Genomic DNA, 16,946 nt, shown 5'->3' on the forward strand with positions numbered 1-16,946 from the left:
GGTGTCAGGCACTAGCTAGCTCTGAATATGCCAAAAACATCCATGATACAGAATGTGCTCTCTTCTAGTGAAACCACCCCAAGAGAATTCCCTCCAAACTCATTCCCCGGGTATGTGGCTGTCTATCCCCTTCATCCCTGGATGAGTCCCAGACCAGAACTTCTGAAGATTCTGATGAAATAATAACTCGTTTTCATTCCTACTGCACCCCCCAAAAATGTTTGCAATGCTTTGATCTTCTAAAGGAACTGGGATATTGGCAGGACAGGGCTGTGTCAAGACTTCCGTTAGTGTGGAGCGAAGCATGCAGTACAGGATCTTAAAGGGACGGGACTATCTTTACTCTGAGCGCAACAGCCTGAAGATGGAAGAAATGCCCCCACAGGTCGGACAAAGATTTATCTAGTCAGTCCTGCACTTAGTCCTCACCCAGACATCCCTGCCACCAAAGATAAACTCCTAAGTCTCAATGAAACTTATTCAGAAAGAAATTTGCCTGAATATTTTAGCCTGGCTTCCACTGGTAAGCTCCCCAGCTCAAAGTGTCATTTGAAGCTGGTAAAGAAACTGGGGCGGGGGGGCACTGACTCATCTTGTTTTCATCTAACTTCTCTTTGCCTTGGACGTTAACAAAAAGGCAGTGAGAAGGGGAAAATGCTACCTTTTTTAAAAGATTTATTTATTTTAGAAAGAGAGAGAAAGTATAAGCAGGGGAAGGGGAAGAGGGAGAGAAAGAAAATCCTCAGACTCCCCACTGAGCACGGAGCCTGACAGAGGGCTCCATCTCAACCCTGAGCCAAAATCAAGAGTTGGACACCTAACCAACTGAGCCACCCAGGTGTCCAAGAAGGGGCTACATTTTTTGTTATGACAATGGATTATAATATGAAATTAAACTGATGCTTGCAGATTGCGATTAGCTAGAAGTAATTATGCATTCTGTAAGTGACTACGACAAGGTTTCAGTTCGGTGGCAAGTGGTCACAGAACGGGGTTTGAGAAGCAAATTTCAACAGAAAAGACCCAGAGAGGGGAGAGTAATAATAATAGCTAACATTATCTCAATGAAAACTTAAATAACCCCATTCTCCTCATTTTACAGATGGAGAAATAGAGGCACAGAGAGTTGACTTACCCAAGGTCATCCAACAAATAATCATTGAAGCTGAGATTAGAACCCAGGCAGTGTGACTTGAGGGCAAAGTTTCTTTCTACTTCTGCCCAAGATATGATCAGGAGTCATTCTATTTAGACCATTCTGTGTCCTTGTGTGTATGAACCAGAGAGAGAGAGATTGTAGAGTGGTTAAAGAAAATGTTAATGTCTTATAGACCAGGGCTCACCTGTGGAATCTTAATATGAGCCACATACATATTTTCAACTTTCTAGCAGCCACATTTTTCGAAGAGATTTATTTATTTTAGGGGCGGGGGCGGGGAGAGGCTGAAGGAGAGAAAGAGCCTCAAGCAGACTCCAAGCTGAGAACAGAGCCGTATGTGGGGCTCGATCCCACCACCCTGGGATCAGGACCTGAGCTGAAACCGAGTCCAGCACTAAATCGACAGTACTACCCAGGCGCCCCAGCAGCCACATTTTTAAACAGTAAAAAGAAACAGGTGAAACTAGTTTTAATGATATATTTTACTGAAGCCAACATATCCAAAGTATTATCATTTCAGTGTTGCATCAACATAAGAAATTATTCCTGAGATTTTTTTTTTTATTCTTTTGCTCGAACTTGGTCTCATAGCCCATTGCACATGCTCAATAGCCACGTGCTGGACAGCATGACTCTGGACGAAGAGTTCTACATCATGGGGAGCTTTAGAAAATGCTGATACCTATGCCCCTCCAAAGTCCCATTAGGTCAAAATTTCTGGGGTTAGGGCCAGGCTTTGGTATTTTCTGTTAAATACCAGGATGCTTCTAGGACGTAGTCCAACTATAAACTCCCGGGTGGGAGATTCCTTTTCCTCATTCCCTGTGTGTCCCAATTCCCTTCTACAGAGCCTGGAACTTTGTAAGCATTGAAAATATGCTTCACGAACAAGTAAGTGGGATTTGGACTTGCATTTCAGTGTCCTGAATTCTAGTTCTGACTCTGCAACGAACTAGCTGTGTGATAATGACCTTACACCAACACTTCTCCCGCGCCTGATCTTCCTCATCAGCAGCAACCAGGTCTCTGGACTCAGGGCTTGCTCTCTGCTTCTGCATGGGAGATGAATAACCCCGAGAACCTGTGTGATACGTCTATCGTACAGGAGCACTGTCCAGCAGTGCATGCCCCTTTCACCGGGTCTTCACCCCCAACTACAGCCCACAGTCTGGGATCCCCAATTACAGGGCATCCTGCTGCTTTACACTTGCTCGACATATGTAATCACCATGTCGGTGGTATCTCCACAGCCACAGAAAATTTAAATTGCATCTTTCAGGTCTTAATATGATGTTTCTGGGCCATTTCGCATGCTGCTCCTAAGAGGAAGGCCTTTGCTTGACGTGTGCAGCAACTACACTAATAACAGGGGGATGGTGGCGTGTCCCTGTTGATAGCACAGGGAGAGCTGCATGTCTGTGAGCAGCAGGTCTAGCTTCGGAGTGGGCAGGTGGGGGCAAGGAAGGCGCAGGAGGGAAGGGAAAGATGCCTTTTCCATGTAAGCATCATTTGCATCTGTGATTTGGCAAAGACATGAGAAAAAGCACCGTGAACCTTAGATCGAGTCCTGGCACCCTGAAATGGAGAGCTGGTTTGTTAATATATTTAACCACCAGAAGGAAGGAAGGAGGGAAAGGGACATTGTCACAGCCTTCAGGATAAACTCAAGCTCCAAGCAGGGCATCAGGATTTGTGTGATCTACAGTCCCTCCGTGCCAGCACCAGTACCAGCACGACCCCTCTCTTCCTGGCTCCCACACTTCCCAGTGCTTGCCCTATGCCCCAGGCATGCTGGACTAACAGCGCTTGGCTGAACAGGTTATAATCTCTCAGGACCCCTTGTACTTGTACATACATCTTTTTCCAGGCTGAATTCTACCCACTCTTTAACACTCATTTGGATGCCACCTCCTCCAAGAAGCATTCTTGGACTACCCCCAGCAAGCCCAGGTTGGATCAGAGATCTCTCCTTTGTGTTTTGTCCAACCTGCAGGCTCATTCTCATCATAGCACCTGGCAGTCCCAACTAGCGCCCTCCCGGTAAGTGGTCATCTCCTGAGGGAGAGAACTGCATCTTTATCTCTCCATCCCTAGCACACTGGGTAAATATGACAGGCTCTTAATTTGAAGAATGAGAGAGGGAGGGAGAGAAGGAGGGAGAGAGAGGGAAGAGAGAGAGAGGGGGGAGAGGGAGAGGGAGGGAGCAGGGAGAAGAGAGGGGAGGAACATTAACTGAATGAAGAGAGGGAAGAGACAACTGGGTGAAGTTCAGGAGTGTGACGAACTGAATTGTGTCTCCCAAATTTTATATTTTGGAGCCCTAACTCCCAAGGCGACTGTACTGAGACAGGGCCTTTGTGGAGGAAATTAAAATTAAATGAGGTCATAGGGTGGAGCCCTACTCCGATATGACGGGGTCCCTATAAGCAGCGACAGCGGTGGTACACACACACAGAGCAAAGACCACGTGAGGACACGGGGAGAATATGGCTATCTACAAGCCACGGAGAGAGCGCTTAGGAGACACAAACTCTGCCAACAGCTTCCAGAACTGTGAGAAGGTGAATTTCTGTTGTTTAAGCCACTGATTCTGTGGTATTTGGTTATGGCAGTCTTGGCAGACTGATACAGTAAGTGGTAGAAATGTTCAGCCCAGTTGCACCCAGACAAGGGAAGAAGAAAGAGGGGTGTGTGGCCGCTGTGGTAGTTTTCTTCTCAGATGTCTCTCCACAGAGAACCTGCTGGAAGGAGCTCAGGGAGCCTCCAGTGCCACATCGTGAGGATCTGGCAGACTCTCGCGCCGAGGGCCCAGGGCTTTGTTCTCAGGGCTGCTCCCAGCTGATGACTGAGCACAGCAGGGAGACTAGGACCAGGCCATTTCACCTCTCAGTGCAGGAGGCCTTGAGGGGACAGTCGGCTCTGGCTCCCTCGTCTGTTGGCTGAGACTTCATCAGAGCTGCGGTGGGGTCTCAAGCTCTTCCTGCCTCCTCCTACTTCCCCCTACTTCCCAAGGACCAGGTCCATGCCACAGGAGGAGCCTCTTTCCCCCTCCCTGACTCACTCTCCTTTTGGTCCTGCACCAGCATTTCCCCCAACAAGGCTCTTGCCCATTTATTTCTGTCTCGCAGCTGCTTTCCAGAAAACCGAAACTGACAGAGGTGGGCAGAGGGATGCTCTTTGCTTCATAATCATCACCTATTTCTATTACCCTAGCAACCTGGAGAGGAGGCAGTTTTCTTCCCACTGTACAGAGGAAGAAACTAAGCATGATGGAGATAAACAGTCGTGAGGCTGGTCATGAAGGGGCTACATTTTGCTTGTGACATGCCTTCCTCCAGTTCATACACATTTGCCACCACCCTTCACCCCACCCCACCCCCAAACACCACTTCTGCAGAGCCAGTGAGCAGCAATTTCTAATGCTGGACAGCTCTTGTCACCTTTCTAAGGGGATGTCTCCAGGTGGCTTCCATAGTTTTGGGCTTCACCCCCCCGCAAGTACACAGCCAGTCACTCTCTGAAGCCTGGGGACTCATCCCTTGAGATGAGACTTGAAAGATAAAGAAATGTTCAAAGGACAGACCAGGGGGCAGCAGGACCTTCTTGGCAAGAGAGGCCAAGGTCTGCGGTCAGAGGGAGACTAGCGTGTGGTCTCATGATGGGGAGAATGGAGGGATAATAAGACTAAATGTGGAGCCCAGAGCCACAACACAGAGAAACCCATCTTCTTACTTGTGAGCCCCTAAGCTCCCAGCGGTGCCTAGCACTTGGCAGGCACTTAATAAATATGCACTACAGTGATTGGCCAAGAAACATAACCACTGAGCTTATTAGGATCAGTTTGACTCCTGGGTTAATGTATTCAGAATAGAAATTAGCAGTAGATTTATCCTCCTTGACTTTCCTCCTTTTTTATTTCATTCCATCATCAAAGTTTGGGGTGATTTCAAGGCAGAGATAAGTCAGGGACAGGCAGAACTTGTTAAAAGAAAGTAGACTTTGATACCACCCTGTTGATGCTTCATTCCATCTGTTCTGGGGGTGCGAGGTACAGCAGTTCCCAAAGAGTTAACTCCTGGCAGATTCCAAATCTGCAACCTTCAGAGGCCATCAGGTCCCTCCATCTCCACCTCTAAATCAATCACACAAGATTTTCTGAAACCATCAGTCTAAGTTGTCCTTTGATCATTATCTTGTCCCCTGTTATAAACCTGTTCTCTGTCCTGCCCCAGCAGCAGGGGAGACAAGCTGCCTGTTAGCAGACTGACTGCAGATTCCTTGGAAGAGGCCGCCTGCTGGCGCTTTCACTCTGCAGGACTTCAAAGGGGAGCCCCACACATTTAAACACCATGGGGGAGAAATGCTGGAAACTGGGGCACACTCTACCTAGTAAGGCCTGGCAGTGTTCTCTCCCGCCTTCTGGTAGAGCCATTCTCCAAGGAGCCACGGTGATGACAAATACTGGTTCAGGAAATGGAGTAGATGCAACAAGCAGAAGTGGAATTTTAACTGGCACCAAGTGCCTCTGGACTAGAAGTTTCTCTCCACTGGACCTCAATTTCCTTATCTATACAGTGAATAGATTAAAGATCTTGTACATGCCCTTCTGATCTTGGGCATATGTCTATTTCTGGGGAAATGGATGGATGGATGGATGGTTGGATGGATGGATGGATGGATGGATGGGTGGAGATCAGAAAACTAAATTCAGTAGACAGGTGATAAAAGGTAATAAAGATGATGATAGAGATAGCTAGCTAGAACAGAACAACAGTTTACTGCATAACAGGGCTAAGTAAGGTAATACAGAAATCACCTCGTATTGCCTCATGGATGCCTCATAGATGGACAAGAACTAAAAACTGCAAAAGCAGTAGAGAAGTTCATTGGTTCTTAGAATCATCAAAAGAAATGAACCATATGCAATTGCCAGATCTGTATATTCAACTGCCTACTTGCCATCTTCACTTGAATGTCTCACATGTATCTATCTCAAAATCAACTTGTTAAAAATCTGACCCCAATCTCCCCTTTGCTTCCCCTCTCTCAGGGACCGGGACTGCCCTCTGTCAAGTTTCTTAGACCAGAAATCTGAGAGCCACTCCTGACCCTCCTTCTCCTTAACTCTTATCAGTAGTTTTTCACCAAGTCCTATGAAGTTGACTTCAAAAATACTCAAATCACCCACTTTTCAACCCTTCATTGACCTTATCCTAAGTCATGACATCATCGTCTTTTTTTCTAGACCACTCCAGGGGCCTCTATCTCTCCTCCCCGCTTCTCCGTTTGCCACCACCCCTTGCTTTAATCCAAACTCCACACAGCAGGGAGAGATTAGGCCACTTGCCCTCTCCAGACCCTTCAGTGTCCCCTTTTGCACTTTGGATAATCCAAATAGTTTGCCATAGCAGCAAATCCCTCTCCATGTGACCCAGCTGACTTCCCCAGCTTCATCTTATGCCATGCACCCTGTCCCTCCCTAACTACGACGCTATTCTTTCATATCCTCAAATAAGACCAAGTTATTTCTCACTTTGGAGCCCTCACTCCCATACTCCTTAAGCCCCACCCATCCTGTCCCTTAAGCTGATTGATTTCTACCCATCCGCCATCATAAGCATCACTTAAAAGATATTATCTGACTCCCCAATTAAACTAGGCTCCCAATTACACCCCCTCTTAGAACTCTCTACTTGTTTTTGTGAATCCCTATGACAATTTGGAACTCTGTATTTATATATGTGATTGCTTGTTTAAAGTATGTCTCCTGAATCAGCCTGTAACATCCACCAGGGCAGAGACTGTGTTTTTTATTGCTGTTGTTCACCACTGTAACCCCCAGTACATAGTTCCAATGTAAGTCATGTAAGTCATGACTTACATTGTCACTTCCATGTAAGTCATTAAATATTTGTTGAATTGTTGAATGAATGAAGCTATTGTATCTCCAATATCTTATCATAAAAATTAGTGCTGAGGTTCAATGTCTTAAAGAGTATTTCATTATTTTTTCAGCTAAACCTCAAAACTACTTGGAAAAGAAGGTATCTCCAAATTAACTTTGTAGGTCCTTGGAATCAAGGGATTCAGAGTCGAAGAGAAATTAAGAGCCTTCTTATCCAACCTCCAACCTGAAACTCAAAGTGTTTATTTTTCTAACCTTGCTGACCTTCACTATAAAAAGTATCCATCAATGACTGTGCTGAAGTGTTGGGATTACAGAACATTTTCTTTTTAACTCTTTTCCAACGGATTGTTATGTCATCATTCTCATAATGAAACTAATGAGTATAAATGCATTTTCACTCTCTGGCTTAGCAAATAGGGTCGAATCTGTGCATAGGTGGAAGATTTGCTGAGATTTGGTATTAACCATCAGCATCATTACCACAACAAACATGTACTGAGCAGGACCTATTTAATGTGAGGATCTAGGTTGTCTTTTGCAACAAGGTAACTGCAATCCAAAAAGATGGAGGACAGTCTCTTCAATAAATGGTGCTGGGAAAATTGGACAGCCACATGCAGAAGAATGAAACTCGACCATTCTCTAACACCATACACAAAGATAAACTCAAAGTGGATGAAAGACCTCAATGTGAGACAGGAATCCATCAAAACCCTAGAGGAGAACATAGGCAGTAACCTCTTTGACATCGCCCACAGCAACTTCTTTCAAGATACATCTCCAAAAGCTAATGAAACAAAAGCAAAAATGAACTTTTGGGACTCCATCAAGATAAAAAGCTTCTGCACAGCAAAGGAAACAGTCAACAAAACAAAGAGGCAACCCACAGAATGGAAGAAGATATTTGCAAATGACACTACAGATAAAGGGCTGGTATCCAAGATCTATAAAGAACTTCTCAAACTCAACACCCAAAAAACAAATAATCAAGTCAAAAAGTAGGCAGAAGATATGAAAAGACACTTCTCTGAAGAAGACATACAAATGGCTAACAGACACATGAAAAAATGTTCATCATCATTAGCCATCAGGGAAATTCAAATCAAAACCACACTGAGATACCACCTTACACCAGTTAGAATGGCAAAAATGGACAGGGAAAGAAACAACAAATGTTGGAGAGGTTGTGGAGAAAGGGGAACCCTCTTACACTGTTGGTGGGAATGCAAGTTGGTACAGCCGCTTTGGAAAACAGTGTGGAGGTGCCTCAAAAAATTAAAATAGAGCTACCGTATGGCCCAGCAATTGCACTCCTGGGTATTTACCCCAAAGAGACAGATGTAGTGAAAAGAAGGGCCATATGCACCCCAATGTTCATAGCAGCAATGTCCGCAATAGCCAAACTGTGGAAAGAGCCGAGATGCCCTTCATCAGATGAATGGATAAAGAAGATGTGGTCCATATATACAATGGAATATTACTCAGCCATCAGAAAGGATGAATACCCAACTTTTACATCCACATGGATGGGACTGGAGGAGATGATGCTAAGTGAAATAAGTCAAGCAGAGAAAGTCAATGATCATATGGTTTCACTTATTTGTGGAACATAAGGAATAGCAGAGAGGACATTAGGAGAAGGAAGGGAAAAATGAAGGGGGGGAATTGGAGGGAGAGATGAACCATGAGAGATGATGGACTCTGAGAAACAAACAGGGTTTTAGAGGGGAGGGGGGTGGGGGGATGGGTTAGCCCGGTGATGGGTATTAAGGAGGGCACGTACTGCATGGAGCACTGGGTGTTGTACGAAAACGATGGATCGCGGATCACCACATCAAAAACTAATGATGTATTGTATGACTAACATAACATAATAAAATTAAAATTTAAAAAAAAAGATGGAGGATTTCCTCCCTCCCCCACCCCCCACAGGTTATACAGCTGATAAACATAACACTAACTTAAATGTCTGACTTCAAAATCCACACAAGTCAAAAATTGAGAAACGAAGGCAGATCCCTGAAGCAATTTATCAATAATCACACAGATTACTGCCAGGTTCTGCATGCCCATCTCTAAATTCTAAATTTCCCACCTACTGAATTGCCTCTTCCCCTCTAGCAACATCTTTCTTAACTAGTTCCTATTTTATTACACTTTTAGTGAGTGATTAGAAAGTCAATACCTATTTCATGAAAATACTTGCAAAATGGAAAGAGGATTAACCCACAATTCAGCCAAGCAGAGGCAATGTCGTTCATTTTAACAGTCCAGATGAGTAAATTTTCATGCTTATAACATCATATCTGCTATAGAGATTATCAGTGGTAACATTTCTTTTCATGCAGAAAGCGGATACCAGTGTTCTTGCTATTTTTTCAATTATCAAACAGCAATCAATCACATCCACTGAAATGTTGATCTAACAATCATTGCTGGTTAATACTGACTGATTAATTTAAAAGTTTCAAAGGAGATGTATACAGTTTGCCCAAGGTGACTTCAAAATAATGCCCAATCCAGTTAATGTTTACATCCCTAAGGTGCTCACCTCCACTAAAAACCAGCCTTGCACATCAGCCCCACAGGAAAGGATAGCTCATGCCAGAGTTAAGGGTGGGCTCCAAGATAAAGAGCAACCCAGCCGGAAAGCCGAGGCTCAAACACATCTGGTTTCCATTAACTGGGTTTGCAACAGCCTCTTCAAAGGCAAAGAACATTCCTCCCTCCAACCTAAAAATTCCTGCTTTCTCCAAGATGGCAGATCCAGGAAAAAGTCCTGAATCAGAGAATTGAGCTCTCAAAGAATTACACTTTTATGCTGATTCTAGACGTTTTATTTTGTGATGCAATTGATACATGCTTATCATGAGCAAAAAGCAGAAAAACACCATTCATCACAACATGAATTAACTGCTATCTCATCACTATTGTTTTTGAAAATATGTAACAAAATGAAGTCATGCTAATTGCTTTCACATATCCTATATTGTCACGATCCTTTCTAACATTTTAAAGGTTTCCAACTGAGAATACGTATGTTAAGGTCATCAATCAATCCTTTTTGACATTTGTACATTTAGATCGCTTCCAATTTTTCCCCATTATAAATGCTTCAGTAATGAGCATCTTCTCCTTCAACTCATTCTACAAAGATTTATTGGGCTTCTAAAAAATGCCTGGCACATAGTACCTAAATTTTTGCTCATATTCTTAATTACTCCCTTAAGATAAATTTCCCAGAAGTGGAACTGTTGGTCAAAACACACTTTTCAGAATTTGCCAATTGCTCCCCCTCCCCCCCCCCGAGAGATTGTATCAATAGATACTTCTATCAGCACCACCTGAGATTATCTCCCTCAGCTGGACTTCGCCAAGGAGGGCAAGCAGGTGCAGCTGCTTTAGAGCAGTGCTGCTCAAAGTGGTCTTTGGACCAGCATCATCAGCATTACGTAGAAATGCAGATTCTTGGGTCCTACCTCTGAGATCTACTCAATCAGCATCTCTGGTAGGTGGGACCCAGTAATCTGCATTTTAATAAGCTCTCCACATGATTCTCTAGCTCATTAAAGTTTGAGAATCGTTGACCTCAAGCACAGGAAAGAGATCTATGAGTGCCACCAAGCAACACACATCCTCCCGACTACCCTCACTGCTTTGTTCTTTCTCAATAACCTTCCCGAAACTGACTGATAGCTAATTCTTCAACAGACGCCCCAGATCGTAATAAACTCAGCTTTTCAGCTAGTTTGGCAAGACAGTGAACTTCAGAACTGAAGTGGACAAAATATAGAGGCAAGTAGAAGGGAGAGAGGGATAGGGTCTTCCACATGGGGATGGAGATGAAGGGCCACAGGGTTTCTTTGAGAAGGGTGGCATGTGGAGCCTGGATGTTACTTGGACTACCAGCTTTCGAGGTCTGCCTCATCTCACTTGTAACTCTATAACCTTGGACAACTACTTAATACTATTGATCCTCAGTTCCCTCTTTTGTTTATTAGGAATAAACATCCCATGTTGCAGGTTGTTGTGAGGTTCATGAATGATAAGCAATGTGAAATGCTTTGGAAACTGTAAAGCCCTGTCCACATTAGGGGGTAACATTATTATCACAGACCTGGCTGTGGGCAAAGGTTGCCCTTCCTGTGCTTTCCCTCCTCCCCATTCTGACCATGAAATTCACTTCTTCCCCCAAACCTTCAAAGGCCCCACTTATCAGTCATCAACATACAAAGCAAACTGCCTCCTTGGCCTCCTTTTAAAGAGGTATCACTTACACTTCCCAGTTGGAATATTATCTTCCTTATCTCAAGACTGCAGAAATGCATGGCCCACCACCTCTCTAAGTTGGATGGAAAATCACTTAGATGGAGCACCCCAGTTGCAGGGAAGGAAAGAGACTGTGAAAGTTCAAAACACTGTTGGGGAAGACAGCATGACATTTGGGGCTCAGAGCAGGAGCTCAAATCTTGATCCTATCATTGGGAAGAAGAAGGCGTCTTTGGGCACTACAAGAATAACATGACCAAAGGAGAACTCTAGATTTCCCTTTGAAAACCTGTTTTCACACAGATTTTCCCATCTTAGGAGAGAGTTCCATGTTTTCTCATACCAGAAATCTGAATTATCCTTGATTCCTTTCTTTCCCTCGCCTTCCAAGTCTAATTAGTCATGATGAACTATTAACCATAAGCAACTTGCTCAACCTCTCTGAACATCAGTTGACTCCTCTGAAAAACAAGGTATAAAAACATATCTCATTCCAGGCTGTTCAAGAATTAATTTAGACAGCCTTCTAATCCTTGACCATCCACCCTGCAGAAAGCACCAACAATCACTATACAGTGTGAAGTGACACCTCTGAGAGCCATTGCATAAATATTCATGGGACTCAGGCTACATTTCAGGCACTATATAAGGAACATAGCATTGAAAAGGACAGAGGGATTCCTGTTCTCCTGGAGTTTATAATCCAGAGGGTGGAAAGCTAGAGGGAGAAACAGACAAAAGAAACAAGAAGAATTTCAGATCAGAATAGATGTTGTCCAAAGAGAGACTTAAGATAATTTGGTAGAGAGTAGATATGTGGCTACCTAAAATGGGTGGTTGGGGCTGGCCTCTCTGAAGAGGTCACATGGAGGCTGAGGTTTGAATGACAAGGAGAAACCAGCCATGTAAACAGGATGAAGAGACAAGTCACTCCAGACCAAGGGAATAGCCAGTGCAAATGCCTTTCAGCTTGAGTGAACTTGGGAAGTCCAAGGAATATCAAGCAGGTTAGCATGGCTGGAACATGGAGAACACACGGAGAGAGGTAATGAATAGAGTCACAGGAGTGGAACGATCAGATCACAAGGGGTTTTGCAAACCAAGGACAGAAGTTTGAATTTGTCTGTTTATTTCTTTGTTTCAATGACAAGAAAGCCAGCAAAGAGTCTTAAGTGGAAGAGTGATTTGGTCTTATTTTCCTTTTTAAAAGATCACCCTGAGTGCTTCCTGGGGAATGGATTGCAAGAGGACACAAGTGGAAGAGAACCAGTGGGGACGGTATTTGCGATGGTTCAGATAAGAGAAGATGGTGGCTTGGACTGGGGTAAAGACGGGTTGCTGGAAGAAGCGGACAATTCTGGATGCATTCTGAATATAAAGTCTAGAGGACTTGGTGACCAGTTAGGCCTGAAAAGTAGACAAAAGAAGAAAAAGAGTCAAAAAGATCAAGGATAACTCAGTTTCTGGTGTACAACACTCTGAAGCTACTTACTGGGATAGCAAAACCCAGGGAAAGCAGGTTTGTAGTGAGAAATAAAGAGTTCTGCTTTGGTCACATTATTTTTGTGATGCCTGCAGCATGCATGTAGAGCTATCAAGTTGGCATTTAGATATGTCTTGAGTTGCAAGGTGTGTTGAGGGCTGGAGGTAAACATTCAGGAGTAATCGGAATCCCAGATTCCACTCAAGGACGTACTCTTTTAAATGTGTTACACACTGATATGCTCTAGACTCTTGGCTATACCTTAGAAAAATACAGGGGGAAGACGTAGCTTCTGCCCTCAAGGTACTCTGCCGTGAGGAAAAGAGACAGATACACAGAAAAGTATATCATACCATTTGTCAGTACTAGGATGGATGGAAGTGTTTATGGGGTGCTAACCTGTGTGACCTTCAGCCATGGCCTTGGGCTCTTCTGGTCCTCAGTTCTATCACTCACAAACCAGGATAGTACCACCTGTCTTGCTAACAGGGCAATAGGTACATTTCAAAGGAAATGATGTAGATGGAAGTGAATGAAAGACACAGAGCCTCGCATTATTATCCCACTGCAAAGAGGGAGAAAGCTGGCATGAAGGGTGCATTCAAAGACCTACCAGCAAAACACAGGGCTAAGTTCTGGCTGATAGGACTTAAAGGAGCCTGTCTATCTAATCACTGCAGCAGGAAATGTAATTCTTCACAAAGCCAATGTTGCTGTGAGGGAATTTGCATGAGGTCTGAGATAGGATGGAAAAGTTTTTCTGCTGCTGCTGCAGCTGAGTGATAGCTCCTAAAAAACAGGCACACCGTACTTGGTGGCTATTTGTTTTATACCAGCTCACCCTTGACCCTTAGCAAAAGTTTAACCTTTAAACTTTCCACCAATAACATCACGTTGTCCAATTGTGAGAGCAATGAGCCATGGAGGGGACATGCCTGGTTCAAACTTTGACACTATCCCCTACTAACTGTGGCGTGTGACTCAGTCCCTTAGCCTCAGTTTCTGGAATTATAATGTGGTTGTGATAACCATCTCCCAGGTAACTTTAAGGATTTATCAATACAATGAAAACGTTGTGGAATCATGGCGGCAACTGAGAGTGGATCCAGCAGGACAGGAAAGAGGAAGAAGAAGAAGAAGTAGAGCAGTTGGTCCTGATGGAATTGTCCAGAGTTTTTGAGTCAGACTTTCCATCAAAATGTGAAAATAAATGCAAGATTTGGGGACTTGACACTGAGAGGCCCATTCCTTTTTTTTTTTATTCCATCCATTTCCTTATATTCTTTTTTTTTATGTTCTATTAATCACCATACATTACATCATTAGTTTTTGATGTAGTGTTCCATGATTCATTGTTTGCATATAACACCCAGTTCTCCATTCAGTACGTGCCCTCCTTAATACCCATCACCAGGCTAACCCATCCCCCCACCCCCCTCCCCTCTAGAACCCTCAGTTTGTTTTTCAGAGTCCATCGTCTCTCATGGTTCGTCTCCCCCTCCGATTTCCCCCCCTTCATTTTTCCCTTCCTGCTATCTTCTTCTTTTTTTTTTTTAACATATAGTGTATTATTTGTTTCAGAGGTACAGGTCTGTGGTTCAACAGTCTTACACAATCCACAGCACTCACCATAGCACACACCCTCCCCAGTGTCTATCACCCAGCCACCCCATCCCTCCCACCCCCACCACTCCAGCAACCCTCAGTTTGTTTCCTGAGATTAAGAATTCCTCGTATCAGTGAGGTCATATGATACATGTCTTTCTCTGATTGACTTATTTCGCTCAGCGTAATACCCTCCAGTTCCATCCACGTCATTGCAAATGGCAAGATCTCATTCCTTTTGATGGCTGCATAATATTCCGTTGTATATATATACCACTTCTTCTTTATCCATTCATCTGCCAATGGACATCTTGGCTCTTTCCACAGTTTGGCTATTGTGGACATTGCTCCTATAAACATCGGGGTGCACGTACCCCTTCAGATCCCTAATTTGTATCTATGGGGTAAATACCCAGTAGTGCGATTGCTGGATCCTAGGGTAGCTCTATTTTCAACTTTTTGAGGAACCTCCATACTGTTTTCCAGAGTGGCTGCACCAGCTTGCATTCCCACCAACAGTGTAGGAGGGTTCCCCTTTCTCCGCATCCCCGCCAACATCTGTCGTTTCCTGCCTTGTTAATGTTAGCCATTCTGACTGGTGTGAGGTGGTATCTCGTTGAGATTTTGATTTGGATTTCCCTGATGTGAGAGGCCCATTCTACAAGGGGGCAGCTATGTCCTTGCTGGAGAGTATGAAGACACTCGTGGAACCTATGTTACATTTGAAGTAAATGTTGAATGTTGTGATGCAGAAGGCAGTAATAAAACAATACTAAAATATAAATGCCATGCAATGAAGAAAACTCAGCATGACAAGAACTTTTTGACAGAAAAGAAAGAAGGAGAAGAAAGCATAAGTGGTGTGAAATGGCTGCAAATCAAGGACAATGATTTCTCCTCTAGACCCAACATGATTTGTAGCTTTCTGCATGAAAATGAAGATGACACCGTTATAGCTCCAGCTTCAGATAAATCTTTGGAGTTGGAAGAGCAAGACATTCAAAGGAAAGATAATTCAAACTTGAGTTACGAACAGGGTGAATCACTGAACTCGGAAGTAGAGAATTCTGGTCCTCTTCTTGATATCCTTTCTTCTGAGATGGAAGGATATGTTTTTTTATGGAAACTCCATATGGAAACTGCCTTGGAAATCACTCTTAGATGAAGTATTTCTCATTATAACTAGTAACAAACTTTTTGGAGTTTTTATATAAAATAATTGACCATGTAGCTCTCAATTGTTCACTATTTTACTAGTTTTGCTGATTATACATGCATTTGTGATTATAACATAGTTTAATATACCCATCATTAAGGACCCGATATGAACTGAATTTTTAAAAATCTGGTATAAATGACTATAGGGACCCTTCTCTGATAAGTCCTTTAAATTGGAAGTTTTATTAAGGTAAGTGTATAAGTTTTTTATTGCAGTCATCACAAATTACTGCAAACTTAGGGGCTTAAAATGACACAAGTGTATTATCTTACAGCTTTGTAAGTTAGCTATCTGACATGGGCAGGGCTAAAATCAAGGAGTTGGCAGGACTTCATTCTTTTCTGGAGGTTGGGGGTGGAGGAGACTCTGTTTCCTTGTTCATTTGGTTGTTGACAGATTTCAATTCTTTGCCAACACTGACACTTTGAAGCATCAGTGTCCTATTTTCTTGCTGTCATCCGATGGCCGTTTCTAGCTTCTAGAGGCTGCCTACATTCCTTGGCTTATGGTCCTCTTCTCTTCAAAGCCAGTAAATCTCTTGCTTCTTCCATCATCTTATCTCTGACCCATTTTGCTAATGACATGTTCTTTCTTTTTTATTTTGTAACCATCCCAGACTTATTCAGGTTAGCCATGTGCCCGTATATGTGTATATATTATGTATGTGGCCATATGACTAAGTTCTGGCCAGTGACATGGAATTATAAGTGTTGAGTGGTGGATGCTTCAGGAAAGTTTCCTTAAACTTTAAAGCATAAAGGGAGATGGGCCCGTTGATCTTCTCTTTTTTCCTGCTGGAACATGGATGTGGTGGCTAGAGCTTCAGCAGGCTTTTTGGACTGTAAAGAAATCTTGGAAATAGGAGCCATGAGGGACAGGGTAACAAAATAAAAGATTGGATCCTGATATGATGCCCAGCATAAAGAAGGTTAATAATAAACCCTTTCTTTTTCTCTCTGGTGAAATGACTTCAAGTTTACCTTTTGGTACTGTTTCTCTGGATTTTATGCTAGAGAAGATAATTGGGGCACCTGGGTGGCTTAGTTGGTTAAGTGTCTGACTCTTGATCTCAGCTCAGGTCTTGATCACAGGGTCATGAGTTCAGGCTCTGCATGGGGCTCCACACTGTGTATGGAGCCTACTTAAAAAAAAAAAAAAAAAAGACCCTTTATTGGTAAACTGTGTCTAGACCAGGAAGACTACAACAGCTATAAATGCCCATTGGAAAATACAGACTTTGGACTTACTTAAGCACTGTGTATTTTTTGTTTGGTTGTTTGTTTGTATTTTTGGGTGAGCTTCA

General features: G+C 43.4%; 1 pseudogene; it reads left to right on the forward strand.

Annotated features, from left to right (window-relative positions):
* Nucleotides 1–304: 304 nt before the first annotated feature.
* Nucleotides 305–15,589, forward strand: LOC114211104 (general transcription factor 3C polypeptide 6 pseudogene; annotated as a pseudogene).
* Nucleotides 15,590–16,946: the final 1,357 nt, after the last annotated feature.

Source organism: Eumetopias jubatus, unplaced genomic scaffold (genome assembly GCF_037043125.1).
Source record: "Eumetopias jubatus isolate StellerSeaLion01/CBP00866 unplaced genomic scaffold, mEumJub1_p1.0 scaffold_4, whole genome shotgun sequence".
NCBI classification, from domain to species: Eukaryota; Metazoa; Chordata; class Mammalia; order Carnivora; family Otariidae; genus Eumetopias; species Eumetopias jubatus.